The sequence below is a fragment of the Neolamprologus multifasciatus genome, chromosome 17 (assembly GCF_963576455.1).
Source record: "Neolamprologus multifasciatus chromosome 17, fNeoMul1.2, whole genome shotgun sequence".
Classification (NCBI taxonomy): Eukaryota; Metazoa; Chordata; class Actinopteri; order Cichliformes; family Cichlidae; genus Neolamprologus; species Neolamprologus multifasciatus.
This window is the reverse complement of record NC_140455.1, coordinates 15,544,457-15,558,508: the sequence shown is the minus strand read 5'-3', so window position 1 is coordinate 15,558,508 and position 14,052 is coordinate 15,544,457. Positions and strand designations below refer to the sequence as shown.

At 37.6% G+C, this 14,052-nt stretch overlaps 1 protein-coding gene across 2 annotated transcripts in view; it reads right to left on the bottom strand.

The window, feature by feature from the left end:
• Positions 1–14,052, bottom strand: part of LOC146499143 (ephrin-A2-like) — a 59,049-nt gene that overhangs the window by 14,700 nt on the left and 30,297 nt on the right. The window lies entirely within an intron of this gene.

The window sequence follows — 14,052 nt, the reverse complement described above, 5'->3', positions numbered from 1 at the left end:
ACATGTTTATGTGACATGAATAATACATGACTGTAATTAAAGAGCTGTAACGGTGAAACTACAACCTGCAAGCCTCATTTAAGCGTTCAGTTAGACAGCAAACTTTATTTGTTTATTTACTGATTTAATCAACTTTTGGAGATTGTTTTGTGGGCTTGCATTTTACAATCTGAACATTCTTTTAGATGTTCAGTATTAAATAGTTACAAATGTTTGTTCCATACACACATAAAAAACATTGAAATGGTTGTCTAAATCAGGCTCAGTAAACTGAGTTATAGTTAAGTGATTTTTTTTTTGTAAAATTTGCCATAAACAAGTCAACAAACAAAACAGACCACTCTTTTTTAGTCTTTACGTTTTCAAACTTTAATCTGTAACACAATGGGGACAGTTTTAATAAATGTATCAAAACATTTTGTTATTAAACAGTGAGCAAACATGTTTTTTTAATTAATTTTTTTTTTTTTTTACAAAAATGTAATATTTCATTTTTAAATTAAATATTTTGTTAAACAAATAACAAACCAATTAATTTGCTTCAGTATCTAATATAAAAACTTGAAAATCCGTGTCCTGGGAGACACCCAAGGCACTCTCAACCACGGCGAGAGATAAGAATGAGACAGAACTCCTGGGATATGTGGACTGCATGTTGCTTGAAAGTGAGGAGACAAAGTTTTTATTTAAATTTGGGCCAACATTACAAAAAAACTGAAAAGGGAAAACTTCATCAGAAAGAACAAGAGTGACATTGAATGTCAATGAATAAAGGTAACTTTATCCATATCGTGCTTAGGGACGGAAAATTTAAAAAAGTTATTTCAATCCTTATTTGAGAAAGCTTGTGTAGATTATTTTGGAGGAGAAATGATGTTATTGACTGTATCAAAGAGAGCCTTAGGATTCATTTTTCCTACTGCAAGTAGTTTAGAGAAATACAAGGCTCAATGCATTTTTTGCCATGCCATTAAACATAGACAAGAGACAAGTGAGGTGTGTAGACCTCAGGGTTTTTTTTTTTTCGTGTTTTTTTCACAGGTGATCAGTTTTATGGCAAATCCACCAAAAACTGTTGTTGGATTCAGTGATGCAAGGAGGAGATTTAATTCTTCCGCCTTGTCTACTCTGTCTACATTATACATGCTCCCCTAGGGCATATGATACATTTTCACTGCTATGCAGATGACACCTAACTTTATCTATCCATGAAGCCAGATAAAAACAACAACTAGTTAAACTGCAGGAATGTCTTAAAGACATAAAGACCTGGATAACCTCTAACTTTCTGCTTTTAAATTAAGATAAAACTGCCCCAAAAATCTTAGAAATGTAGTTTCTAGCCACATGCTTATGGTGGATAGCATTACCCTGGCCTCCAGGAACACTGTGAGGAATCTTGGAGTTGTTTTTGACCAGGATATGTCCTTTATATACACGTATTAAACAAATATGTAAGACTGCTCTCTTGAATTTGTCAACATCTCAAAAATTAGAAACATTCTGTCTTAAAGTGACACTGAAAAACTAGCTCATGCATTTATTACTTCTAGGCTGGACTACTGTAGTTCATTACTATCAGGATGTCCTAAAAACTTCCTGAAAAGCCTTCAGTTGATCTTAGTTTTGCATTTCAGGCTACAGGCTTTTCTTGCTTTTAGTGAATAGCATCTATACAGACTGAAGGAAAGTCTAGAGACACTGCTTCTTCTTTATCACTAAAAGAAACTAATGATTCAATGTAGAGCTACTGTGCTGCAAAAAAAAACCCAAACCGTCACAAATCACGTATTGATGATCACAGAGCACGATCTTGTATTATTGTGGAGCTTGCAATATAAAGTGCATTGAGGGAACTGTTGCTGTGATTTAGTGCTATATAAAAAAATAGAATTGAACTGAAATGATTCATTACCACAAACACGACTGCTTTTTTAATCTGTTACTTGTGTGTTTTATTTAAATGGAGACACACAATGGAGACCGAACAAAGGTAAATACCAGAATAAGCTGTTTGGATTGGCAAAGAAGATTTGGTAATTTTTTTCAAGGGTGCAATCCACACACTCAACTCTGCTGTTCAACCCCAAAATGCGTTTTCTTTACAAATGTGCCACCATTTAAGGGGAAATAAGCAGACTTTTCAATGGCAAAAGTCTCTTACCTAGGGACTACATTTCACAAACCTGTAACACATGGCATTATAATTATTTAAGGCACTTTAGGGGGCCACTTCAGAGTTCAGTGACTTAAGTTGAATCATAGCACTGATTATTCCAATATCACCTGAAAGTAGCAACAAAATGTAATCCTGATTAAATTTGGGAGGCGCATAAAAGCAGCTATTGTTGCAGAGAGGAAGGCAACTTTCCTCTGCCTCACCCTCTTTGTCTTTTCTAACACTATTAGCAAAGTGCAGCTTAACTCATTTAGCTGAAGGATCAGGTGACGCTAACAGCTCACAGAGCAGGAAATTCATTCGCCGAACTGTGCCCCTGCAGCTCTCACATCATCACTTATCTCTCTAATGGAGTAAGGTTCTTGGTCTGTCCCAGTGTGATCACTGGGGTCACTGCCACAATCATCAGCATTGTCTTAAAAGCCACAATGATTAGTGGATTAATTGGTTCGAAAACCAATAGAAAAATGTTATTGACCAATAGATAAATTATTGGGGAAAAAAAATTACAGCGACTTTAAGAATAGTGGGAGAAAATGGCTGGTTTTCCTGCCAGATGTCTTTGTAAAGTCAACCTTTACAACTTGATATTTCTAACTCTGACAGTTTTGTTTTATAAGTTCCATAATTACAAAATGAACAAGAGCTGGCAGTCTGAGACTGCTTAACTCTCAAATCAGGATCCAGAATATTTTGTGATGAGAGATGTGATTTTTTCTTCAAGATGATGATTTTTGAAAAATTACTCATCTCAATATGCAGGACAAAAGAATATGGAAATTGTCACGTAAATGAATCCAAAACCTTTTTATCCCCAGTAATCCCACTAGAATTTAACTAAACAGCAATTCTGTTTGGTTGGATCCCTAATTATTACCAAAGCTGTAAAGATTAATCAGTAGTTCCCAGCAGATCCTAGCATAGATTGCTGTCATTACTTTGTCATTACAGGGAAACGTGTGCAATTGTGAGGAATTGTTGAAATCCTTTTTCTCCTATTTATTAGTTAGAAGCATAGGTTAGAGATTTGTCTCTTTTTTTGCCTTTTATTTTAGGTTAGGTGAGAATAAAGAACACAAGACGTTTGTTTGTTGTTTTGGCACTGGTCAATGCTGAAGCCAATAAACTGCTTTATTGCATCTTTATTTGTTTGGCATTCCTACCTGATGTCTGTTTTTATATTGAGGTTATGTAATAATGAATTACTGTGCAGTAAATATGTGTGTAATGACCATCAGGAAGGGAATTTGTAAAGTAGTCCACCTGGATAGAGAAAGAAACGTCTCTTGTGTCGTGAGATATTCAACCAGTTTCTTTCCCCAGATGAACTAATTTCAGGTCATAATAAATAATAATGTACTGATGTTTATATAGCAGTTTTCAATTTTTACCGACCAGATAAAGCACTTTAGAGCTATATTTTTTAATTAAAAGTCATTAACCAGTTAGTATGCATGCCCTTGGTTTCTCAGTAAGCTCCGCCCCTTGCACATCACATCAAGTTTCAAAGCACTATGACGGCGTTTGCTTTGCTGTTCTCATGAGAAGTTTTTGTTGAATCTGTGCTGCTAATTGCTCATTGAAGTTAGTGATCACTAAAGTTCATTTCTGTGTTAGCTGGCATTGCTCACTGTCGAGTCAGCCACCATATTTCGCTTAGAAGCTTCTATGCATTTTTATAAGTGTAGTGAAAAGAGAATAAAACAACTAACACTCGTTTCTTAATTTTAAAAAAAGGCCAAAAACATAGGAGTAAAAGCAGAAAAGATATCTATCCAAAGAAGTCGCCCGGCAGATTGTCCCGGAACAATGTCGTCGACCGGTAAAGGACTTTGCAGACGTCCTGGATTCAACCGATAAGCGATTGTCCAGCTTCTACATGAGCATGTCTCTGGTCGAGATTCTAAACCGTGAATTCCAATCCCTGAGGGAATCTTTAGAATTCAGCCAGCAGCAGGTGGAAATGTTGCTGAAAACGCCTTGCTACAGACTCGGTCAAGTCTCTAAGTGAGAAAGTCACCCAGCTCAGTTAAGAAAATAAAAAATTAAAAAGAGACTGCCATCGGTCTTCAGACCCGTAGCATGAGAGATAACCTGGTGTTTTCAGGTATCCCAGAGTCTGCTGGAGAGGACACAGAAGTTACTGCAAGACCCACCCGAAACTTCCGGAGGACACCGTGAAGAACATGGGCCTGGTGCCCGGAAACCGCGTCCTTTTGTGGCCAACTTCGGTAACATAAGAGCAGAAGGAGCCGTTGGCGAGTTACAGCAGGGAGCTACAAGGAATGGACTTTAGTGTAAACAACCAGTTTCCCAGAGAGATCATGGAGCGACACAAAGTCCTGTTCCCAGCAGCTTCATTCAGAAGGGCTGCCATGCTCTCATTGCTATGGACCTGCTCTGCATGAACGGACAGCTCTACCGTGACCCCAGAACCACTCCCTGGTGGTATTAACGCCACTCCAGATCTCTCCTCCTCTTCCATTAACATCTATGTAGCTTATCCATGTAATTTTGCTAATTTAACACAATGTCATAACAGATAAAACACAGTCAATCTCAGCAGTGTAAAAGTACAGATTACAATGTTCTTGTTCCCTCCTGCATCACTTTTACATGTTTTTCTTTCTTCTCCCTTCTCTCACTGCACCGATCGGCTGTTTTCCTAGTCAGTTACACACAGAGCACCCTTGACCTTTACACGTCTGCACGGCATGATCAGGTACATTTGCACTCAGTGTCAGCACATCCACTACGGCCTCACGGCACACATGGACATGGGGGAGACCTCAAGTTTGGGCTAAATTAAGAAATGGACAGGCTCAATACAGCAGGAACTCAACACAACTGTCAGCCCGCAAACATAGTTAAACAATACATGAGCGAATGGCGCATGCCGTTCTCTTCACCCCAACCATAGGCAATATACTTTCTTCTCACATATCCATCACTCTTACTCTCATCTGGATTTTTTCCTAGTCAGCAGCTCACTGTTGAGTGACATTTCAGACACTGAGATACACTCAATAGCTGTCAGCGATCATGTGTCTTTAACTTTAGTAAATAAGAAGGTCACTCCGCCAAGTAAAAACTGGAAATTTAATAGATCATTGCTTAAAAATTAAGATTTTATTAAATATTTTAAAAAAGAGTGGGCTTTATATTTAGACTAATGACCTGCCTGGAACATCAGCATCTGTTCTCTGGGAAGCAGGAAAAGGAATTAGAAGAAATAATCAAATCATAGAAGAAGATGATGCGTCCTCCCAGGAACAGGAAATGCTGAACAAAATACATAAAACAAAACTAGAATTAAATGACATTATCAATACCCCCCCCCCCCCCCCCCCCCCCTCAATCTTATTAAAATCACTTCAGTTGTAAAATTTTGAACATGGTAACAAATCAGGTCAATATCTAGCCAACCAGTTAAAAATAAAGAAAGAAAAAATGACTTTAGGTGCTGTTAAAGACTTATCTGGGAACACACTATATGATCCTGAAAGAATAACCTTCAGGGACTTTATATTTACTACAGATGAACCCATCTAAAGGCAAAATTGATCTGTTTCTTGATAACAGACAAATAAATAAATTATCAGAAAGTCAAGCAATAGCACTGGCCACAGTGCTGGCATCAGGTGAAATCCAGGAAGTCCTGAAAAGTACGCCCAATCATAAGGCTCCAGGTCCAGATGGATTCTAGCAAAGAAAGAATTCTGGACATTTCTGGCACCAGTATTCCACAGAATGCTGCAGGAAATCAAGGAAAATGGCACCACATTTGAATTCTAACATTAGTCTCCTTCTAAAACCATGCAAAGACCCCATATTTCACCACCAGCTACTGTCCAATATTCATTATAAGAACCCTGACCAGACTGGTTTCATAAAAAGGAGGCACTCATCAACAAACGCTTCCATAAACTGGTTAAAAATATTAAATAATATTATAAGTTGTTTGCTTTCCTGGTAGATGGACCTGGTCTGTCTGAGTGTACCGTAGACTTTTACCAACAAAAATAGAGGCTCGCTTTTCATTTATTTATCCTGCCTCCATGGGCCTGTATTTGTCTACTCATCTTAGAATTTATGATGCCGGCATTTGTAACATAATAATAGGAGTGTGGAGGTGTGAATGGAGCAATGCTATGGTGTCATTATTATAGTTGATTAAAATAAAATTCTAGAGTCTTACAGTTAATTTACATATGAAAAAAATTGCTCATGAAACAAAATTGAAAGCTGCATACAAATGTCTGAGATTTATTGGCTATTTATATTCATGAAATTAAAAAAGTCTTGAAGTTATTAAATGTTTTATATTTAATAACATAATTCAATAAACCAAGCATGCATGTGTGTGCAATAGTTTTTCATTTGAGAATCAAATTTTGTGATATTTTCATGTGATTAAATTGAAGAAAGTGGAAACAGACTCAAAGCAGGTGATGCAGAAAGTGATTCAGGGTTAAATCACAGATTCAGGCATATTTAGTCAGTTTAATTTTCCTTGTATTTTCTTTTATATATATTGCCAAAAATATTCACCCATCCAAATAATTCAGGTGTTCTAATCATTTCTGTGGCCACAGGTGTATAACATCAAGCACCCAGGCATGCAGACTGCTTCCATAAACATTTATGAAAGAACGGGTTTGAATGGAATGAGTGGTCCTGTGATAGGATGCCACCAGTCATGAATTTCCTCACTACTAAATATTCCACAGTCAGCTGTTAGTAGAATTATTACATAGTGGATGTGACTGGGAATGACAATAACTTTCTGCAGAATCAATTGCTATAAATCTCCAAACCACATATATATATAAAACATGTTGAATTTACCATGAGTAAAATGATTACAACAATTGTTTTTCTTTTTTATGGCTCTGTTTAGCTTCTGGTTTAATTACTTTTTAGAAACATATAAAACATATTAATAATCGGAATAATTAATGATCAAAAATTTCAGTAACTTTGACATTAGACAACAGTTTCAAGATCTTCTCCTTTTTGTTACTAATATTTGTGAGATCATATTTCAAATCCAAAATATATTAAGAGTTACAGAATTTTAAAAAATTATTTTTAAGTTTGAAAGCTGACTAGATACACTATTTAGTATAATTTGAAATAAACTATTTGAAAAATTGTTTTATTTTAACTGAGATTTTAGCTCAAATAAATCTCTTCCTTTGAGGTTTTAGACATTCAAGTTATTATTATTAAAAACATGAACGTAAGCTCTCCATTTGTTTTCCAAGTATTGAAAAAATAACATTTAATAATAATAAAAAAGTTTAGACTGTTAATGTAATAATTTATTTCATTATTTCAAATTTTGTTTTTATTTACTTTTATTAATTGCGAGGACTCTTAATTAATGAAGTCCATAAAATTAATTTCATTTTTTCGCTCACTGGAATTAGAGTCGCATAAACGTAAATAATTTATTGCACTTTTATTTGATTAACTTGGACTTTTCGAACACAAACAGATAATTTGGCCCCACTTGGTAGTCATTAGGTAAAACATTCTCACTGTTTTCACACAAAAAGTAAATGACCACAGGCCTCTGTGCATAAATCGAACCTGAGATCTGATGAGGAGTGACAGTCGTCCAGTTTTCCTTCATCTCTGGGATTTTGGGGAATGATGGTGCTATTGTTGAATGCAGAGTGTGATTGGTGGAGCATGTCAACTGCTGACAGCTGGCACAAAGACAGTGGGTGGGAGGGGTTGTTCATGGTGGACTATTGCCCAGCCATTTTCTCAAGCCCAAACCCAATTTTTCCAGGTTAGAAACAAACAATCCTGTCTGGCTGAGCCTGAATGTCAGCTAAATAAAATGAAATCTGAACAATACATTAAATACAACATTTAGAATCTGATATTTTATTAATTTACTTTAATTAGTTTTATTAGTGTATTTTTTGCTTTCTGGTTTTAGTAGCTTTTAAAAAGTGCAATTTATTTTATAGTACCCTCACTTTTTCAAGAGTTTTTAAAATAATAATAATTTTAGAAGTCTGGTTTTACTCTTTGACCTGTGATTATGTGTAGGAAGAAAAAAGGAACTGTTCCATATCTTCTTACTTTTCTCACTATTATGTTACTTTTTCTTGTTTAAATGTTAAAATATATAAATCATCAACTGTCAAAGTATGTGTCAATAAATGGTGTTGGCTTAACAGAAGTACATCTTTTATATAGTTTCAACATCTACAACTTTGCAAATTATAGTTTAAAATAGTAAAATTTTAAAATAACATTTTCTTCTTCAAAAGTCTTTTTATTAGACAAAGGTTTCAATGCAATGTATACAATAACACAAAATGCTTCAGAATTTTCAAAATTTCAATCTTGTTTCCACCCTGACCCTTAAAACAACAAATAATTGGCAGCCTGCTGCCCAACTAAACCAAAACACAGAGAAAAAACCCCCCAAAACAAAACACAAACAAAAAACAACAACAGAGTCATAAAAGAAAAGAAAGAAAAAAAAATAAGAAGGGGGGGGGGGATTCCTTGGACTACTCAGTAACAGTAGTTGTGGGCCTTTCAAATAAGTCCAGAAAGGGGGACCACAGTTTATAAAATTTATTTTTAGACCCATGAACTGTATATCTAATTTTTTCCAAATCCATACAGGACATTATATCTTTTAGCCATTGTGTGTGTGAGGGGGGAGAAGAGTCTTTCCACTTTAGCAATATAGCTCGCCTGGCCAGCAGTAATGAAAAGTTTAATGTTCTGAGTCTGGAGTTGGACAGATTCAAATTCTGGACCGCACCAAACAGCACAGACTGGCTCTGGTTCAATTTGATGCTGCAGGACATCAGACAGTGTATGGAATATAATGAAATAAATATTTTGTAGTTTCCTTAATCTGTGTGTGTGTGTGTGTGTGTGTGTGTGTGTGTTTCTGTCTTTATTAAAACCATCAGTTTTTACACGAAAAAAACTAAACAAAACAACAAAAAAGGCGTAAAAACATTATGTGCCAATTTTTATCATAACCTTTTTTAAAAAACATTTATTCTTTAGTAATATATAACAATATTGGTCCTGAAACCTTTTATTGATTATTATGATTATCTTTCTGGAAGACAGGTACAAAATCTGTACCTTAGCAAAATTACAAAATTACAATTACTCTTTCAGATTGTTTTTGATCCGTTTCACTTTGGGCTGCAAACAAGGTTAATTTTATTTGTACTATTGACTTGGCTCATATCAGATATTTAATATTTATTTAAACTGCCACACTTTTTTTGGTTTTTTTTGTCTCGGCCTGTGGATTGTCTTGATTTCAAAGGGCCGTAACGCCAGATAACACTGGGTGATCTGGGCTTGGCATCTTTCATGCGGTCGAGCCACTGCAGTGGGGCATGATCTGAGCAGAGGGTGAACGAGTGTTTCAGGAGGTAATAGTGAAGGGAGTCGACCGCCCACCGGATTGCCAGGCATTCTTTCTCCACTGTGCTCTATTTGCTCTACCGCTCCGTCAGTTTCCAGCTAATGTACAGCATAGGGTGATCGACCCCCCCTTACCTGCCAGGAAAAAACGGCCCCCAGCCCTCAGTTCGAGGCATCTGTCTGCAGGATAAAAGGGAGGGAAAAGTTAAGAGTGTGGAGCAGCAGCTCCCAGCAGAGGGCCTTTTTCACCCACACAAACACCGCATGGGATTTCTCTGTCCACTGGACCAGATTTGGGGCACCCTTTTGGGTGAGGTCAGTCAAGGGAATCTGCCAGTAGCCTTTGATTAAATTCAGTTTCGTAAAAAACTGTCCTGTGCCCAACCACTCCAGGAGTTCATTAATCCAAGGCATGGGGTAGGCATCAAACTGTGACACCTCATTCACCTTGCATTAGTTGACACAGAACCGTATAGATCCATCTGTCTTAACTACATGAACTATGGGGCTACACCACATGATGTGGTTCATTTCTATCACCCCCATTTTCAGCATTTTGGTCAATTCTCTCTGAAAAAAATGGTCTTTTATGTCCAGGTAGCCTGTAGGGCAGTGAACTACCCACGAGGCCAGGCTGGCTTTCAAAATGGTGCTCTGTGAGATTCGTACAGCTTGGCAAAACGCTGTTGCAATGCAGCAACATCCACTCTCTGGGCCTGTGTGAGATGGTTATCACAATTGAGGGAGGCAGGAATGGTGGAATTTGGCACCTCCAGCCCCAACTTATCTCTCTCCTTAACCAGGCTCACCAGAGAAGGGGTTTTAGCCTCTTGCAATTAGAGATGGCACGATACCACTTTTTTATGTCCGATACCGATATCATAAATTTGGATATCTGCCGATACCGATATGAATCCGATATAGTGTTTTTTAATCAATAAAACTGTTTTTTTTTTAAATATCTTGCTGCATTTTGTATAAGTTTATACTCAAGTTTAAATAAATAACAACACTAAAGCTATTCTGTTATACCTGTATGTAAAAAATACACTGCGCCCAAAATATTTCATAGTTCAGCAATACCAATCTAATAAACTTAAACCTGCTCCATCCTTCCTATTCTGGTATTTTAAAGAGTACTTAGCAGAAATATTAAGCAACCTAACTAATAGGGTTGCAAACTCCCAGCAAAAAAAAAAATAGGGAACCACCCACACCCCCCACCTCATGATGCTTAATCAATGTAATCAAATTTAATTTGATGCAGGGGGGAAAATGCACAGAAATAAATTATTTTTCAAGAATAATTAAATAGATTCAACATCTTTCTTCAACAAAATTGCAGACTGCACAGATGGTACCTTCCCAAAGGAAAAAGTACTATAGCTTACTAGGGTATATTAGAATTAACAGTTACTATATACAGTAATGGACTTATATATATTTTTTACATCAGATTAAAACTTTGGGTGTAAGAGTCAGATAATTATTTATTAAAAGCTAGACATTTTAAATGAGAATAAGAAAGAAAAGTATGTCTTTGTGCCCCCTTTTCCCTGTTCATGCCCTATCGGCCTCCCTGGCTAAACTTTGCTAGATCCGCCCCTGCACAGTTACCAGCTGTCAGCTGCATAGAAAAGGATCCTGGTGTAGAAAGTAATATTAAATAAATTCTAACAACAGCTTATCAAGCTTAAACGTGCTGCTGTTGTTTAGCCGCTGGTTTCCTCTTTCTGGTGCAAAGTGGGCCAAAAACAAACAAGAGAGACGGACTTGCGACAGAAAAGCCGATCAGCTGATCATTGATCAGTTTCACGTTTGAAGTAGCAGCAGGAGAGAGAGAGAGAGAGAGAGAGAGAGAGAGAGAGAGAGAGAGAGAGAGAGAGAGAGAGAGAGAGAGAGAGAGAGGTAGAGGTATTGGTTGTTAATCTTAACGCGGGAATGCTTCACAAACATTCAGAGATGAACTTACACACTTGCTTTACTTCTCTCTGGGAAAACGTCCTTGGAGATGAAATGCTGGTTTGGTAGCACACAGCCGCTCTATCACGTGATGCACACTGCTGCAAGTGCTACGGTTATGAGCCGGGTTACGCCTTGTAGCAAGTTTTGTGAGGTGCTTTTTTGATATTTAATGGATCGGATTACATTTTTTATTTCTCGCCGATATCCGATCCAGGAATTTGGGTCAGTATCGGACCGATACCGATACCTAATATCGGATCGGTCCATCTCTACTTGCAATGCTTTTAGGAGGTTGAGGTGATAAATCTCGCCGTGTGACCACAAAGGGTCCTTGCCATTTGGCAAGTAATTTTGAGTGAGTACAAGTGAGAAATACAAACACTTTATGTCCCAGTGAAAATTGCCCGAGTCTAGCCCATCTGTTGTACAGGACTGCTGACATTCCTGGGCCTGGAGCAAATTCTAACATGACAACTTCCCCAATGTGTGAAGCTTTGCTCTCAGGTCCAGGATGTAGTGAATCTCATTTTTTGGACCTTCGTCCCAGTTTTCCTTAATTAGGTCCAACAGGTGGTAGAAGCTGATCCAAACTGATTTAATGCCCAATAATTCCTTCAGCTCTTTAAGTGTGCGAGACAATGTGCCCTGGTCAGTTAGTCTCTTTCGGGATACCGACTCGAGAGATGACCTAAAACAGTGCCTGCGCCACAGTCTTTGCAGAAATGTTGCACAGCAGCACTGCTTCGGGATATTGTGTTGCATAATCCACCAGAACTAATACGAAGTAATATGGCCCAATGAGGTCCATGCCAATGTGCTCAAACGGACATTATACTTTCCAGAGTTTTATCATATCCCATATGCCCTGCCATCAGGTTATAATGAGCCACCTGAAAAATCATTTCCCAGGCCCATCATGCAGTCTCTGGCCAGCCCTTCCACCAGGGGTCCCCAATCCCAGTCCACGAGGGCCGGTGTCCCTGCAGGTTTTAGATCTCACCCTGGGTCAACACACCTGAATCACATGATTAGTTCATTACCAGGCCTCTGAAGAACTTCAAGACATGTCGAGAAGGTAATTTATCCATTTAAATCAGCTGTGATGGATCAAGAACACATCTAAAACCTGCAGGGACACTGGCCCTCGTGGACTGGGATTGGGGACCCCTGCCTTCCACGAACTGCGCTAGGACCACCAGAGCCAGCATCCGTGCACCTCCTTCCAACGGTGCGGGCCACAGCCACCTCGCTGCCATGTTGTGCAGCTTCTGGCTTCCAGCTTCCAGTGCAGTGTTATATTTTTAAGGCTGGCGTGTTTTGTAATGTTAAGTTGTTGGGACCCAAAGTGATATTTCTTTTCATGAGACCATGAGGTTAAGGTCCAATATTCATTGAAAAGTAACATAATACCTTGTAAGCTTCTAATTTTAAATGTTATTGGCTTATAAACTAGCCAATAATTATGACCACTACATTTGTGTTATATAGATGTCATGAACAACCTTTTGTATATGGAAACAAGCTGATGCCAGGACCCTGACATCAAAATGAAAGGAAGTAATGAATGTTTTCGGTTTTTGGAATAATTTTACTTTTTACTGTAAAACTATTTAAATATGTATAAATTATCTGAGCCAGTTTACTTCATCATCATCTCACATGTCCCTAGATTACACTAAAATTTAGCGATCGAAGTGCATTATGAAAATAAAAGTGAATAAGTCTTAACCCAAGCAATTTACGAAAAGCTGTGCATAATAATTTAACCCTTTATTGACCAAGCATCATTTAGGCCGCCTGGACATATTTGGTAATTTTGGCTGTAAAAGGGCCAAAAAATCATATTATAAGTGAATTATTTTGCCCCTTTTTTCAGAATAACCTCAGCTTTCAATATCTGGCAGTCATTTTACATTATTGTATTGTTGTAACAATGGAACAACAGTTAAAAGCGGAAAAAAATAAAAATAATTTTTTTTTCAGATTTATAGCTAAGTGGAAACTGATATTCAACAGGAACAAAATGTAACACAACATCAACTTTAAATATGAACTATACTAAATATGTACAATAAAGTTTTTGGGCCTAGGTCACTCAGTTTTTTAAATATCCAAGCCTTTTGGGGGCGTTGCCACTTCGCCACACTCTGCTCCGTGAGTCATCAATTCTTACATGTGATTGGACCGTCGCAGCTCGTGCTTCCTAATGATGCACCGTAAAGTTTCATAAAGCTCGTTTTCTCGTCTTTTAGTCATCGTTTGAAATGTCTCTCTTGCCCAAATGGTCGAGGAGTTACGCTAGGGCGAAGCGCACCTAAGTGGAATTGGCTTTTCTTTTTCCAGAGCAGTAGCTTGCAAACCGTTAGTGCTACCGTAATACACCAAATATCCCTGTAAAGCGCAGCTTCTCTTCTTTCAGTAACCGGGTGAATTTTTTCTCTTGCTCAAATGGTAGATGAGTCACGGTAGTTTGAAACGCACATGGT